Here is a 15,897-nt window from a genome sequence, read left to right as displayed (position 1 = left end):
GCCCAGAAGACTCTTCCCTCTTAATCCTCCTGTTGAAATCCCACTCATTTCTCAAGGTCCTTTTTCTGAGGTGGATCTTAAATATGCCCCAAAGACCATGTGTTGAAGGCTCGGTCACCAGCCTGTGGCACGACTGGGAGATGGTGGAACTTTTAGGAGGTAGGACCTAATGGAAGGAAATTAGGCCACCGAGGATGTGCCCTTGAAAGGGATATTGGGAAGCTGATCCCTTTCTCTGTCTTCGTTCCTTCCTCTCTGTCTTCATTTCCCAGCTGCCCTGGGGTAAATAGTGTTCCTCCACCATACTGACTTGCCATCCATCATGTATGTGCTGCGATAGGCCCAAAGCAGTTGGGTCAAGTGATTTTGGCCTGAAACCATGAGCCAAATAAATCTTTCCTCTTTCTAAGCTGTTTACCTCAGATATTTTGTTGTAGTGGTGGAAATATAACCCAGTCCTGAGCACAGGTAATCTCTTGGATGAAGTCTCCCTTGCTTTCCACTCCCACCACAACTACGTGCTCCCATGAACTACCCCAAGGCATCTTCTCAAACTATTGCAAATATATTAAGTTAGTTGTATATACGAATACAGACAGTGCAAAGCTGGGAGAAAAGACTAGGAAGCATGTGAGTCAGTCCAGGAGGATGACCAAGAAGTTGATGGAAACAGAGGAGACCAGGAGGATATCTACAAGAATGGCTTGAATGCTAAATGAAAACGATGTTTTGCATGAGGGTTGAAAAGTGATGCCCTGAAAGTTGTGAAGAGAAATCGGGAGAAGGCTACAGCAGAGAGAGCTGCGGGGAAGTGTTTTCATGTGTGAGGAGGCTGGGGTGTGGGAGAGTTGATTCACTGTGGAACAATGCTCTCAGAGGGCCACCGGAAAGACTTGGGAAGCAAGCCAGCTGTAGGATGGGAGTTCAGAATCATAGGGGGGCTGAGAGTACTGAGGAAGATTGCTGATCAGAAAGGCTGGAAGTCAAGGAAACTGGGGATAAGAGGCAAGGGCTTGGCCTAAGCTGGCTGAGAGCCCAGATGGTGTCAGAGGCCAGAGAGTTCATTCCAGAGTCTTTGATCAGCATTCAAAGAGGAGGCTGATGAACAATTTTTCTGATGTCTATGAAGAACAGATTTCTCTAATGCTCCTCTCATGGTACAATCCATGTCCCACCCAGATCCATGTGTGTGGGCTATACCATGGGGTGGGAAAGGGATGGAAGGGCTGGGTGTGGAAACTCCTTTCACTTGGGCAGAGCTGAAAGGCCTAAAAGGGAAACAGCAAGCTGATCATGGTTCAGAGTCTGCAGAGATCAAAGGCCTCCTGGCACAAGTGTAAAAAGGCCCTAGAAGCAGTGGGTTTACTCTCATCTAAAGGTAGACACAGAATGACAATGGGGAAGCCAAGACAGAAATATTCATTTTCTAAAAAGTCTGTGACTTAGATAGGATTCTTTTCAAATGCAAATATCTAGATTTAAGTCAACAACAACAAATGGAACATATTGGCTCACATAACCAAGCTGTCCTGGGATGCTTCAGGTGAACCCTGAGCTCCAAATGATGCTGGCCATGCTCTCATGACCACTCACTTCTCACTGCGTGATGGCCTCCTCTCTCCTAGTACAAACAGCTTCCTCCATAGAGCAGAGCCATCATCACTCCAGATTACATCACACAGCACAAAAGAAAAAAGAAAAAGGCATCCCAGAGGAAAGAGTGCCTCCTTTCCTAAATGTAAGCAGAACGGGAGCCTCATTGAGCCAGCCTGGATCAAACATTCTCCCTGGGTCAATCACTTAGTCAGGTGGAAGGTGTATTCAGATCACCCAAAGCCAAGCCACATGACCAGCCCTGAAGTCAATGTCAATCCCAACCAAACCACATGACCCAGAGATAGAAGTTCCCCAAAGAAATAAAATCTGGACAAACAAATAGTAAGTCCACTACAGGATGGGCACTTTCCCATACAGCCCCAGATACCAAAGGCAGAAGCTCTGGGCTGGTACTTAAAGCATAGAAGAGCTTTGAAGTCAACCTGAACTGGATTTGACACTTATTAGCTGTATGGCATCATGCAAATTACTTAATTTCTTAGTGCCTCAGTTTCCTCTTTATAAAATGCCACATCCTAGAGATATTTGTAAGAGTTAAATGAAATAATGCACATAAACTACTAAGTACAACACTTGACACAAAGCAATCAATAAACAGTAGTGCTATTACTAGTAATAATAATAATAATAATAATGGCTGTTAGTATCATTAAAACAGGGCAACCCATGAAGGGTAAGCAGTGACTCAGTGAAAGAGGGAGCCATGTCAGCATCTGCATGAATTGGCCAAGTTCAAGTATCATTAAGGGCAACTCAGACACAAAAGAGGCCCATGAGTCAAAGCTAGATAACAATTCAAATTAATGTGTTGAGCATCATTATGCACCAGGCCCTGGGAACACAATATGAGTGAAACACAAATGGATGGCTCCAAAGAAACCTATGGCACTGAGGGAGAGGAGGGTAACTGAGGCTGCTTTCATTCTTTCAACCACAGGCAAATTGCCCCGGGGTTGTGCTGAACATAAAAGAGAACAATGCAAAAAGCCTAACTGATGAAACCTTAGGAAAAACAGAGAAGCCACAACCACTCACCTACCCACCTCCTCAAAATATGTCTCTGCATGCATTAGAAAAACCCGCCTCTTCCTTTGAAAATTTTACTTCCATCTTCTTTAAAACTGTTGCACGCATTAAATAAGCAAATTTGTTAGGTCTATAAAGTAAATGACACCCAAGAATTTTGCAGTATACAACCTGCACAATTGTACATCATAGCTTTGGGCACAGGCAAAGAAAATTAAGATGGGAGCTAAGAGGAATGAGAGACTGGGATGGGGATGCAATGTCTGGAAGTCCCTGGGCCTTTGGGAACAGAGCACCTTTTGTTTTAGAACTGCACTGTTCAATATGGTAGCCATATATCGCAAATAACTACCGAGCATTTGAAATGTAACCAATGCAAGTGAGGAAAGAAATTTTTAAATTTTAAAAATTTTTTAATAAATTTGAATTTAAAATGTAAAACTGAAGTAGTATAAAATATCTTTTCATTAGTCACAACTTTATTGTTTGGTAGAACTACAGTTCACTTTACCCACTACAATACAAAAGATTTCATATTGTATTATACTGCATTTGTAATATTGTATTGCTCCTCAGTTGTTTCTAATATCTCATTAATAATTTTTATGATTACATGGTAAAAGTATTATATTTTTATATGTTGGGTTACACAGCATATATTATGAAAATTAATTTCACCTGTTGCTTTTTCCTTTCTTCACATGGCAACTAGAAATTTTAAAATTCCATCTGTGGGTCACAGAATATTTCCACTAGACAGTGCTGCTTTATGAAGACTTCTTAGGATCTATAGGGTTCAGAGGCTTGGGAGCAATGCCCAGAGAGACTGATTGGTTTTTATTTGAAGCATTTGCTCCTACATTGTCCAATTCTATTTAAGACAGCAAGAGGAAAGGAGAAGAGCTCACTGTGCAGAGCTCCAAAGAGAACATAGCAGAAAGCCCTGGACTCATACTGCATTATTCTGAACTCTGTTATCACCACTTACTACTTACCAAGTGTTATAGAACCTCTCTGAAATTTAATTTCTTTATCTATAAATGCTGAAAATATCTTATCCATTTCACAGGGTTCTCTGAGGATTGCATGTGATAATCCACCTAAAGAATTTAGCATGGAGCCTGGCACATCATATATACTCAATAAAGATTTGGAATGTTTATTATTTGGGAATAAAAAAAGGTGCAAATGAACGGTTTTCCTCATATTATTTAGCTCAGTTTCCATAGTTTAAGCAGGTCCACTCTGTCCACAGGTCTCATTTATCTTTCTAGACTGAACAGCTAATGGGAATATGTCACTCAGTCTTCTCTGTCACTGATTTGCTTGCTCTAAGTGCATTACATCTTTTAAGGTACAGTGATGAAACTTGCAGAAACTATCTTAGATGCTGAAGCATATGAAAGTGAAATAACATTTCTGATTTATTTGTGACAATAGTTAAAATTAGTCAGCATGTTCCAAATTATCTACCTTGTCAATGTCTTTAGTTAAGAGTTTACAGTAGCCGGGTATGGTGGTCCACGCTTGTAATTCCAGTGATTCGTGAGGCTTAGGCAGGAGGATCACAAGTTCAAGGTCAGCCTCAGCAACTTAGCTAGGCACTCAGCAACTTAGTGAGACCCTGTATCAAAATAAAATATAAAAAGGGCTGGTGATGTGGCTCAGTAGTTAAGCAACCCTGGTTTCAATCCCCAGTACAGAGAGAGAGAGCTAGTTAGTTTACAATAATCTCTGAATCTCTTTCTTGTATCTGCATTTGGGGTAAAAATTGGGAGTTCATAACCCACTTGAATCTAATGTATGAAATATGATATGTCAAGAGCTTTGTAATGTTGTGAACAACCAATAAAAAAACTAAATAAAAAAAAACTGAAATGTATATCTGCATGTACAAATTGGATCCATTTTACCTAAAGGTATTCTTTGCAATGCCTGCTGTTTTGCATAGACTTGATAAAAGCAGTTTGACTTTTTAGTGTCACAGAGGGTTCATGTTGACTATAAACTAGGAGTTCACTAAAGTATTCCCTCTCATATATTACTTACTTAAAAATAATAATAAGACTATTGCAACTACATCTGTATTCTGAGAAATGTTCTGTCTTTCAATCCTCTTTCAAATCCTGATTTTAACAATATTTCTCCCTAACTCCCACTGACCCTACTTAAGAGTCTTTGTGTGGACTCTTCCCAAAATCACTTTGAAAGTTACAGTTTCAAGGGCTGGGGTTGTAGCTCAGCGGTAGAGTGCTCGCCTAGCACATGCAGGGCACTGGGTTGGATCCTCAGCACCACATAAAAATAAATAAGATAAAATAAAGGTATTGTGTCCAACTACAACTAAAAAAAATATTTTAAAAAAAGTTACAATTTAGATCTATCTACCTTTCCTATTTATCTAAGGCTCTCTAATGCTAGTGAATTTTTCAAACATAATTTATCCTTATAAAGGAGTAGCCTATCTGCCCAAAATGTTAAATTGCTTAAAGTAGTAAATATAAATGTATTTTGCATGCACACACACAGTCATGAAGATTTTATTTTAGATTCCACTTGTCCCACCAAGTCCAAGGAAAACTGAATGAACATTACGTTAAATTTACCCTCTGATTCTCAGCAAGTCATTATTCTCTCTGACTTGCCTGCAATGAACATCAGACAAGATGGACTTTTCTCATCCATAAAATGAGTATAATATAGATGTTCTTTGCCCAACACAGCAAGCCACCTCATTATTCATGAATGTGTATAAAACGCTCTCAGGAAAAGCTCAAAGTTCTTTACAAGCATTAAGCCATGAATCTTTCTGAAGTGCACTATTAATTATGTGTCATTATGCTTTGTGTAATAGGTGGAAACCCTGAAGCATGGGAACATAATGCCAGCTAATAGTTAACCTCGAAAGACAGCTTAGACTTTAAACATTAGGACATCCAGACATCCAGATAGATGTCAAGGGAATAATTTAAACAGGAATTCACTCTACTCTAGTTCTTAATCAAGAAATACATTTGTGCAAATTTTGATGATGGGGCTCACCCTGCACACCTTACTGAGCCTGGCTGACAGACTCCAGGAATGAGGAAATGAGTGGGAGGGTTGGAGTTTCCCAAGAAAATAAGATGCCTTCCCAGCTTACCGGAAAGGTCATAAACCCTGGACCAGGTACAGAGGTCAGATGAAGTTGCAGTTGCCACAACAACCTCTCCACCTTTTGTTACTAATCCTTAGAAACTTTTCCTACCAACATCCAATAAAATGAAAATATCCACCAAAAACACAGTTCCTGTACATGGTTCTGTCAGGTTCTTCAAACTGTCTTATCTGACCTACAACCAGGTACATAAGATGGTCTCAAAGGTTCTCGTGTATACAAAGAAGATTCTGTTCATCTAAAAGAGACAAAAAAGAAGATAATGGAAACTCTATATAGCTTTATATCGATAGAAATTTTTTAATTGTTATTTTTGTTTCCTTCTGACAAGAGTTAATAGAAGTTAGAAATCCTTAATCCCAGAATGATGTTTTGAAAAATACTCCCCAAGGAAATAATCCTCAAAGAAAAAAAAAAAAGCATACCTATTTGAAATAATAGGGGGTGGGGGTGGGGGTGGGGTGGGGGTGGGGTGGGGGTGGGGCTAGGGGTAGGGGTGGGAGGGGAGGGTTTAGCTCAATGACAGAATGTTTGCCTAACATGCACAAGTCCCTGGCTTCAATCCAAAAATTAATTAATTGGTTAAGAAATAAAAATTTTTAAGAAGGAAAATAATCCAAATGTCTAACACTTGAAGAGTTATTCAAAATACTATCATATATTAACATGACAGAATATCCCCTAGCTATTAAAAATCATAACCATCCCTATAAGAAAATGCCCACATAAAAGATCACCCAAAGAACATTATACATGAACTACTATGTGTATAAAAAAATTAGTATAGAATTCAGAATTACATAAACAGTTGCACATAATGCTCATCAGGTTAACTATTTTCTAGGAAGTTACTGAGGATTTTTAAGAAGTCCAGTGAAAACAGAAAAGAGAGGAGACTCACAAAGATTCCTTCTGGGATAGTTTCAGGGTTATTTTTTTTTTCTAATTTCTTTTTTGTAAGCTTCAGTACTATTTGCATTTTTAACAATGAATATGTAAAACTCTACTAGATGACATTTTTTTAAGGATGACAGGAAGAGTTCGAGGAGCACATTATTGAGTCTGAGAACCTGGGTAGTACCCAGAGATCTATCCTTGGACTGGGGAATGTGGGAGATCTGTCAACAGCTCTAACCCCAAAAAACATCTTCTCACTAAGACTCCAGAACCCATGACCAAGAATTCTTTAATGCAGTGATTCTCTAAGTGGTTTGACTATGTGAAAAAGACATTGGAAATCCTTTTAAAAACATTCAGTTTTAAATGAATGCTCTTGGCAGTGGGAACTTGAAAGTCAATGTCACCCTGCTGTCAGTCAAAAAAAAAAAAAAAACCACATTCAGAAGCATGTATATCTAAATTTACACATATGAGCATTCATAACCCAACTGAACTATATCTCTGTGTCTCTTCATGGCTAAAGGGTCAGGAAATTTTACTTTAGCAAACAATAGAAGCAATAGAAACAATAGAAATTGCCTTCTATGAAACAAAAATAACTCTAATGGTAAAAACTAATGCATGCTTAAATCAAACTGGCAGAAAAATGAACTGGAAATCGCTCCTGTATGGGGCAGGAAAAAAAAAGATTCATTTTTTGGGCAATCATGTGGAGATCCCACAGATGTGGCTGAAATCTAATACTGGAGGGCATAGGAGGACGCGAGAGTTTCTAAAGAAATAGTAACAGAAGAGATGCTTTTGGAACTTCATTTTGGATAAAGAGAAAACATTAACATTTTTTTCCTACTAACTCAGCTTAGAATTTCACAAAAAATGAAAATTAAAGGGAGTAAGATATTTACAGAATTTTGCAGAATCAGGATCTCATCTACTATGTAAAGACTACAAGTCTACCACTATGACACTCTATAGCTAAGCATTTTAAACCTTGAAAATAATGACATAAAGCTACAGAAGCTAAAAGTAAATGTTATTAAAATCCAAACAAAGGTTTTCCTCCTTTAAGTAAATGCACCAGTGTAGGCAACCTAATCAGCATATACTTCCCTCCTTCCTCCAAAAGCCATTCCTCTTTGCCATTAAAACAAGCAAAAAAAAAAAAAATCCCAATACCATACTAAGTAGAAATACATGGACAGAAAAATAATATTAGTTTCAGTGAGGAATATTTCTAAATGACATGAGAAACAATACACTTGGAAAAACTTAAGTTGATTGTCATTTGCTTCAGTCTATATACCCAAAGTGAAGTAAAGTCTAATCAGGATTTTATGAGTTTAGAGTATTGGACACAACTTGGATAATTATGACTAAGTATTTTTTTTTAACTGCAAAGCATCCAAAATTCATTCAGAGCATTGACTGAATATTTATTAGGTATTGTCCTTTCTCTAGCAGAGTTTAATAACCAGCTTAAAAGATAAAAAGAGCTTATGTTGAAGCACTCAGGACATTAGAGAAAACTGCACTGTGTGGAAAGAGAGACTGCAATAGCACTCTCTTTAGAAAAGGGAAAGAGACCTGCATAAGTACAATGGGAGGAATGAGCCTTGCAGCATTCTCCCTGGCCAAACTTTCATTCATATGTGTTACGGGGTACCAGCTAAATAAATCTTTTCTTTTTTTAATTTATATATAACAGCAGAATGCATTACAAATCTTATTACATATATAGAGGACAATTTTTCATATCTCTGGTTGTATACTTAGTATATTCACACCAATTCATGTCTTCATACATGTACTTTGGATAATAATGATCATCACATTCCACCATCATTTCTGACCCCATGCTCTCTCCCTTCCCCTCCACCCCTCTGCCCTATCTAGAGTTCGTCAATTCCTCCCATGCTCCCTCTCGCTATCCCAGTATGAATCAGCTTCCTGATATCAAAGAAAACATTTGGCATTTGTTTTGGGGGGATTGGCTAACTTCACTTAGCATTATCTTCTCTGACTCCATCCATTTACCTGCAAATGCCATGATTTTATCTCTTTTATTGCTGAGTAATATTCCATTGTGTATATATGCCACATTTTTTTATACATTCATCTATTGAAGAGCATCTAGGTTGGTTCCACAATTTAGCTATTGTGAATTGTGCTGCTATAAACACTGATGTGGCTGTGTCCCTGTAGTAAGCTGTTTTTAAGTCCTTTGGGTATAGACTAAGGAGAGGGATAGCTGGGTCAAATGGTGGTTCCATTCCCAATTTTCCAAGGAATCTCCATACTGCTTTCCATATTGGCTGCACCAATTTGCAGTCCCACCAGTAGTGTATAAGTGTACCTTTTTCCCTACATCCTCGCTTATTATTGTTGTTTGTATGCATAATAGCTGCCATTCTGATTGGAGTGAGATAAAATCTTAGAGTGGTTTTGATTTGCATTTCTCTAATTGCTAGTGATGATGAACACTTTTTCATGTGTTTGTTGACAGACTGTACATCATCTTCTGAGAAGTGTCTCTTCAAGTTCCTGGCCCATGTATTGACTGGGTTATTTGTTTTTTTGGTGTCTAGCTTTTTGAGTTCTTTATATACCCTAGAGATTAATGCTCTATCTGATGTGTGAGGGGTAAAGATTTGCTCCCAAGATGTAGGCTCTCTATTCACTTCACAGATTGTTTCTTTTGCTGAGAAGAAACTTTTTAGTTTGAGTCAATCCCATTTATTGATTCTTGATTTTAATTCTTGTGCCACAGGAGTCTTATTAAGGAAGTTGGGGCCTAATTCCACATGATGGAGATTAGGGCCTACTTTTTCTTCTATTAGACACAGGGTCTCTGGTTGTTAAATAAGTCTTTTCTAATAACCCATCCTTCGCTGTCATCCACCTGAGATGAAATCCCTAGTGCAACTGCTGTGTTGGAGCAATTGCCAGCACTGGTGTTTTCGGTCTTCCCAATGCACAGTTGTTTTGCCCTCAGAGGGAGCTAGAGCTTCACCTTTGCTGCAGGTCATATGGTTTGGAAACAATGCTCTTCCTACTTCAGTGGAGGCTAAAGCTTGTCAGTATTCCCCTGTGCATAACCAAGAGAATGCTGCTGTTGTAAAGCCCCAGGAAGAGAATACTCCCTGCATGAAGGGAGGCTGAGCAATGACTCAACCCGTAAATGGGTCGGGAAAGTTGCAAAGAGCAGGGCAGGTCAGTCATCTCAGCTCGCCCAGCCAGAAACAGGAACTTGGTGCACATTCCAAGAAGGGCCCCAGCTTGCAAAGGGGAAGGGAGGATCTCGCTGCTGGCAAGGAAGCTGTGGGATACCCTGGCCTCCAGAGGGAAATCATAGGAATTTCCACTGAGGCCACAAGGCCACCTCTGACACAAGGTCCAGTTTTCAAAGTGAAATAATATTAGACTCACCAAAAGGTAAGAGATGCAGAAACCAAGGAAACAGAATGATTCTTCCTAGACAAAATGAATTCAAGAGACAGGAATAAGCGCTGAATGACCAGAAAGCTATACACCAGCCAAGTTAGGGTTAGGGAGAAGTTTTAGCTCCTATGACAACTGGGATTAATTAGTAAAGAAACAAAAGGAACCTGAGATCCAAACTGAGCTCAATGAGAGAATATTCCAGGTTCATTAAAAATGTTTACCTGTGGGTTGAGACAGGGGAATCAACAGCATGTTGCCCTGACAGACCCAAACGAGTCTCTCAGTAGAGGTTGGTTAAGAAATCTATATTCCAGGCACTTATGGCAGAAGGAACAGAAACCTTGTCAAAAGCCCAGTAAAATGTCAGTGAAAGAAATTTTTTTCTTTAATGTGTAAACCAGAGCTGGGGGCATAGCTCAGTTGGTAGAGTACTTGCCTAGCATACACAAGGCCCTGGGTTCAATCCCCAGCCCCACCGGAAGATTTAAAAAAAAAAAAAAAAAAAAAAACCTATGGTATATAATGTGTAAACTAGCAAGGACAGAGAGGGTAGAAGAGACAAGAGCAAAAACATTATGGTGGGGTGAAGGAGAGCCAATAAACAATCTGACTTATACAGCAGAATCTCCAAAAGGTTAAGTAATTAAAGGTAATTGGGCCCTATGTAGGGTGAAGTGTGGGCTGAAAAGATAAAAGACTTATTGCAAGCCTCCCCCACATCCCTCCACCAATCTGAGCGGTTAGGTGACAGCCCCTTATCTATCACCAGCAAAAAGCCTGGAGTTGCCTTCCCACACATCCCCATCCTCCAGGGTCTCCGGACATCAGGCACATTTCAGGCATCCTACGGAAGACAGTCACCCACAACTTCAGCTTTTACCCTCCCACTCAAATGTCAACAGACAACCAAGGGCACTGGGAACACAAGAAAAGCCTCCAACAGGAAAGTAAGAGACCTAAACAGTGAAAAGACAAGAGCGATCTTTGCAAACTGAAACTGTAGAAGAAAGAAAAAAAAAATCCCCCAAAAGTCATTAAACTTCCCAGGGGGATAAGATCCTGGAACCACAAAGAAGAAATACAAAGATACACACACATACACACACACACACACACACACACACACACACACGTATATGTGTGTATATATATTCAGAAAACAAAAAATAGCTTTTAATTGAAAATATTAAATAAATTATTAGCATAAAAATCTCAGTGAAAGGGTTTAGGTAATAAAATTGACAAAAATCTCCCCAAGAATAGGATCCAGAAATAAAAAAAAAACAGATATTATGAAAGAAAAGGTAAGAAAATTAGAGGCCTGATCCAAAATATCCAATATCTGAATAGTAAGAGTTTCTTAAAGAAGCATCACAGAAAATGGAGTAAATTACCAACAAGATCATTCAAAAAAAATTCCCCAAACCAAAGATATAAGTTTCCAGATTCAAAGAGCCCAACCCAATGGGTGAAAACAGACCCACATAAAGGCACAAAATCATGAAATTTAAGAATTGTAGAGAAAATTTTATGAAATTCCAGAGAGGACATAGCAGGTATGGAGCCTATATGCAGCCTACAAACAAAACTGAGGGGTTGGGACTGTAGTTCAGAGGTAGAGCACTTGCCTAGCACATGTAAGGCATGGGCACATATAAACAAATAAATAAAATAAAGATTCCATCAACAACTAAAAAAAAATTTTTTTAATTGAGGGTTTGGAACAGTTCTGAATTCCTCAACAGCCACACCATAATCTAGAAAGCAATGGAACAAAGCCTTCAAAATTCCATCCTAGAATTCTGCACTCGGCCAAATTATAAACTGTCAGTGGAAAATAGATATTTTCAGGCATTCAACAGTCTCAGAAAGATAGATATCCTATTCACCCTTTTCCAGGAAGCATCCCAGGACATGTGCTACCAAAACAGGAGAGTCCACCAAAATAGAGGAAGACATATTCTGTGGGTACCAGGAGATCAAAACAGGAGTGAGATGATGGGAATCCCCAGGACGATGCTTTAGGGAGGCCCTTGGGGAGAAATATGCAATGACAACAAGTTCAGATTATAGCAAGCCAGGAGGCTCAGGATTGGTTTCTTAGAAAAAATGAGATTAACAAAAGACCAATTTGAGGCAAGACTTAGAAAGCAGGCCAAGAGTTGTAAGCTGAATTAATGAGTACAAAAACGGTCAAATAAAGCAATTATTAACTCAAAGAAAAAAAATATGCTTAGCATAGTTAATGAATATTGATCTAGCCATTAATCAATATTCTGCTTTAACTACTGCAAGGGTGGTAAAAATAGGGAAGCTGTGCTTGTGCTGGGGGGTGGACAGAAAAAGAGAGCCAACTCATGGTCCTCCACAGTGGGAAGTCAACAGATAATGCTTAAAGTTGAAAACCTCAAGAACTATCAACTACAAGCAATACGTGCCACAGAATTCTAAGGGTTGTTTCTGGAACGTTAGAAAAGCAACATGAAAGGCTTAAAATTCAAAGTAAAACAACATTGGCTTCCACGCCTCACACATATTTACATTTGTTTGGCTTTTTCTTTGTTTCCCCAATAGCAGACTGTTTTGAAAAGTTCCTTTCTTGTTTTTCTAAACAAAAGAAAATATAATTTTCTACATCTATGCCACAGTAGCTGTGGTCATCTGAGCTCTGAGCAGTCATGTAGTGAGGAAATTAATAGTCATAATCTGTTCCAAGGAAGGACTGGTTGAGCCAGGGCAGAAACAAAAAGACAAGCCCAGGGGAGGCAGGTTTAGAGGTGTGGGCAAATACTAAGCCCCCCGCCCCCAGGTTGGGTGTTGTTGCAGTTTTCAATAAAGCTCTTCTAATGGCATAATTGCATTGCCACAAGATAATTTTACAATTTGTCAGTGACCATGAGCCAATTTCAATTCTTTCTGTCAGAACTGAATGCCCAATTTACAACACTAATCCAACTAAGATAGCCAGCCCCCAGGACTACAGATCTGGGTTCAACTTCAGTTACTCTATTTTGCCTGATGCAGACTAGACAAGAAGAGAGCATAGGAAGGATGCTGAACAAGTGACAGTGTCATCAACAGACGTTTGCCATCCATGGGGGACCCAGCACCAGGATCAGGATTAACACTCCTGCTGATGCTGTGGACCAATGCTCCCTATCCTGAACAATAGCTGGGAATCTGGGCGGGGGTAAAGTAGAGGTCAAGGAGCTAGAAGAACAGGAGGAGAAGCACCAACCTGGTCAACCAGGAGGAACCTGTAGGCAGAGGCATAATCAGAGACCCAGAGCACAGGCTCCTAGCTCTCTGGATGCCTGGAAAAAAGCAACGAGGCCAATAATTCTTCCCAAGGCATAAATATGGGCCAGTCACTACCCACAACTTCTTCAACCTCCCTGCCAAGGGTCATCCTCAGAGAGCAAAGTTTGCCATTCTCTGAGCTTCACAGTGGTTTCATAAAACATAGCCCTTGCCCTTGAGTAACTAGCTACTAAGAAAACAAGACCATCTTGTTACAGAATAAAGTAGGTAAACAGGTTGAAATGCTACAGCATACATGAATATTCTAGATTATTTCCTATTTGGAAGGATTTGAAAATTCTAGATCAAGGACCCAAGTGGGTCAAAGTTATAGTCAATTAGAATTGATTTGCATGTGTTTACAACACTTGCGTTATACAGTTCCACAAATCAGAATGTACACACCCTTATGGGAAGAATCAAGATCATTAACATAAACACACTACAGTATGCATCCTGCGTTGGCAGGAGTAAAGTATTAGTTAAGAGTAGTAAGTTGATTAGATTAATTAGAGTATAGGGAAAGTATATCCTTTGTAAACACTGAAAACAAAACTAAGCTAAAAATATTTTCAAATATTCCATACTTGTCTTTTCCCCATATAAATCATGGTAATTTTATATGCATAATTTCATAATTGCATATGATTCTTGTGGACCAAAGAGCTATCATTGTGTAACCTAATTTGTTAAATCCCAAAAGTTATTTGGGAGACCTGCTGTTGGTTCTTCGGTTTTTTGTTTTTTGGTTTTTTTTTCCTCCCCAACTCTATAGGAAAGAATCAACCAGGACGCAGTAAATTCAGAATTTCCTAAGAGGAAAATGAGCACTCACTGGAAAAAGACAGGACATATGCACAAAGCATAAAACTATTTTAGATAGCCTTCAAGCCCACTTAACCACCAGCCATTCTGTGGTTCCAAGCTAACACTGAGATCAAGTCTTGTAATCAAATATTCCAGTTTTCCAAAGAATGACAAGAGATGAGATTGTTCCTGAACCTGATACAACGCCATATGTCTGTTATTCGTCCATGAAAAAAATAATAATAAAGTCAAAAGAAGATTTAGGATCCCAGGAAATAAATGCACACTCACGCGTCAAGGCTCTAATTTTTCCAAATACATCTATAATCCAAGCCCCTATTTTCAAGATCCATACACTATTTCCCGTTTAAAAAAAAAAAAACTGAACTTGATGGAGTAAAGCACGAGGACACATGCAACAGTGGAACATCTTCCTGGATTCTGCCAACTTCAATCAAGATTGCAGTGCAGCGGGAGTAGAGAGGAGGAACCAACTCCGCCGCACAGCTGGGAAGTAAACCCAAAGCCAGGCGGCTAGGGCCCTGAGATCCAAAGGAAAAGGGGGCGGATGCCTCCCCACGAGAGGTCAGCACTGGAGCCCGGGGTACAGGCTGCAGCCCCCAGGAAGGCGCGGCCACGCAGGAAGCGCACCACTCCTTTTCTCCTGGAGCGAACAGGACGGGTCCCTCACCTGGCGTGGCAAGCCCGCGATCACTACAACCCGAAAAGTAGAAAATCCTTCCCGGTTCCACGATGGTCAGTTTGGGAATGTGGAAGCCACCTCTGTCCGCGCGCACGCCAGTCCAGACGCTCCCCGGCAGAGTCGCCCTTACCTGGCTGGAGCGCGTCCGCTGCGCCTAGCCCGGGAGAGTGTGAGGTCTGCTGAGTTGTGCCAAGTCCGCCCCTGGGCGCCCTCGGCCCCGGCCCACCGGTCGCCCCGCCCCCGCCCACCGGTCGCCCCGCCCCACCCCGCCTCCGATCGCTCCGCCCCAGTCGGTCGCTAGAGCTCACAACCACCGTTTGACACCGCCCTGTGGCAATTTGAAGGCAAAAAGCCGGAATAGATCGCAAGCGTGACCAGGGCCCCCGCCCCGCAAGTTTCAGGGGACACCCTTATGCTCTCGGACGCAGCGGTGAGGCTCCCTAGGCTTGGGAGTCCCTACCCAAGAGAACCGCCCTGTTAGGGCTCCTACATCCCCGATCGACGGGGACAACCCAGAGCAGTGCCACCTGTGGGTGACTGGGAGCCTGGTAGAAACTAAGAACCGCAACTCCTCTTCCGCTAAAGAGTTGGCGGGTCAAGCGGGTGTTGAGGTGCCCCGGAGTGATACAAGAGGTTATACCAAAAGAATAAATCCTTTTACTGTCAAAACTGATACTTACAGGGTCACGTGCACAATTAATGAATTAACCCTTCACTCGTTGAAGAACAGAAAATGCACTGTTCTAGGTACTGTACCTGAAATTCCTAGTAGCAGAGACCCCATTTTAGATATGGTGAAAATAAGGCATAGAGAAGTAACAATTTGCCTAATGCCAAACAACAACTAGTAAAGTAAGAAGCTGAACTTCAAATCTAGATAGTCCTCCTGGGGAGCCTTGGCTCTTAAATACTCACTGAAATGTGAATGTCCACCATGTGCCATAAA

At 40.4% G+C, this 15,897-nt stretch overlaps 1 protein-coding gene across 1 annotated transcript in view; it reads right to left on the bottom strand.

The window, feature by feature from the left end:
• The window catches only part of Tec (tec protein tyrosine kinase), a 105,557-nt gene extending 90,432 nt beyond the window's left edge, over positions 1-15,125 (bottom strand). The window contains exon 1 of the mRNA XM_026385835.2: positions 15,082-15,125. The gene's annotated coding sequence lies outside the window, so the exon portion shown is untranslated. The remainder of the gene's footprint in view (positions 1-15,081) is intronic.
• Positions 15,126-15,897: the final 772 nt, after the last annotated feature.

This window comes from Urocitellus parryii, chromosome 10 (genome assembly GCF_045843805.1).
Source record: "Urocitellus parryii isolate mUroPar1 chromosome 10, mUroPar1.hap1, whole genome shotgun sequence".
In the NCBI taxonomy this organism is placed as follows: Eukaryota; Metazoa; Chordata; class Mammalia; order Rodentia; family Sciuridae; genus Urocitellus; species Urocitellus parryii.
Note: the sequence above shows the minus strand (reverse complement) of the source record. Positions and strands in the feature narration are given on the sequence as shown.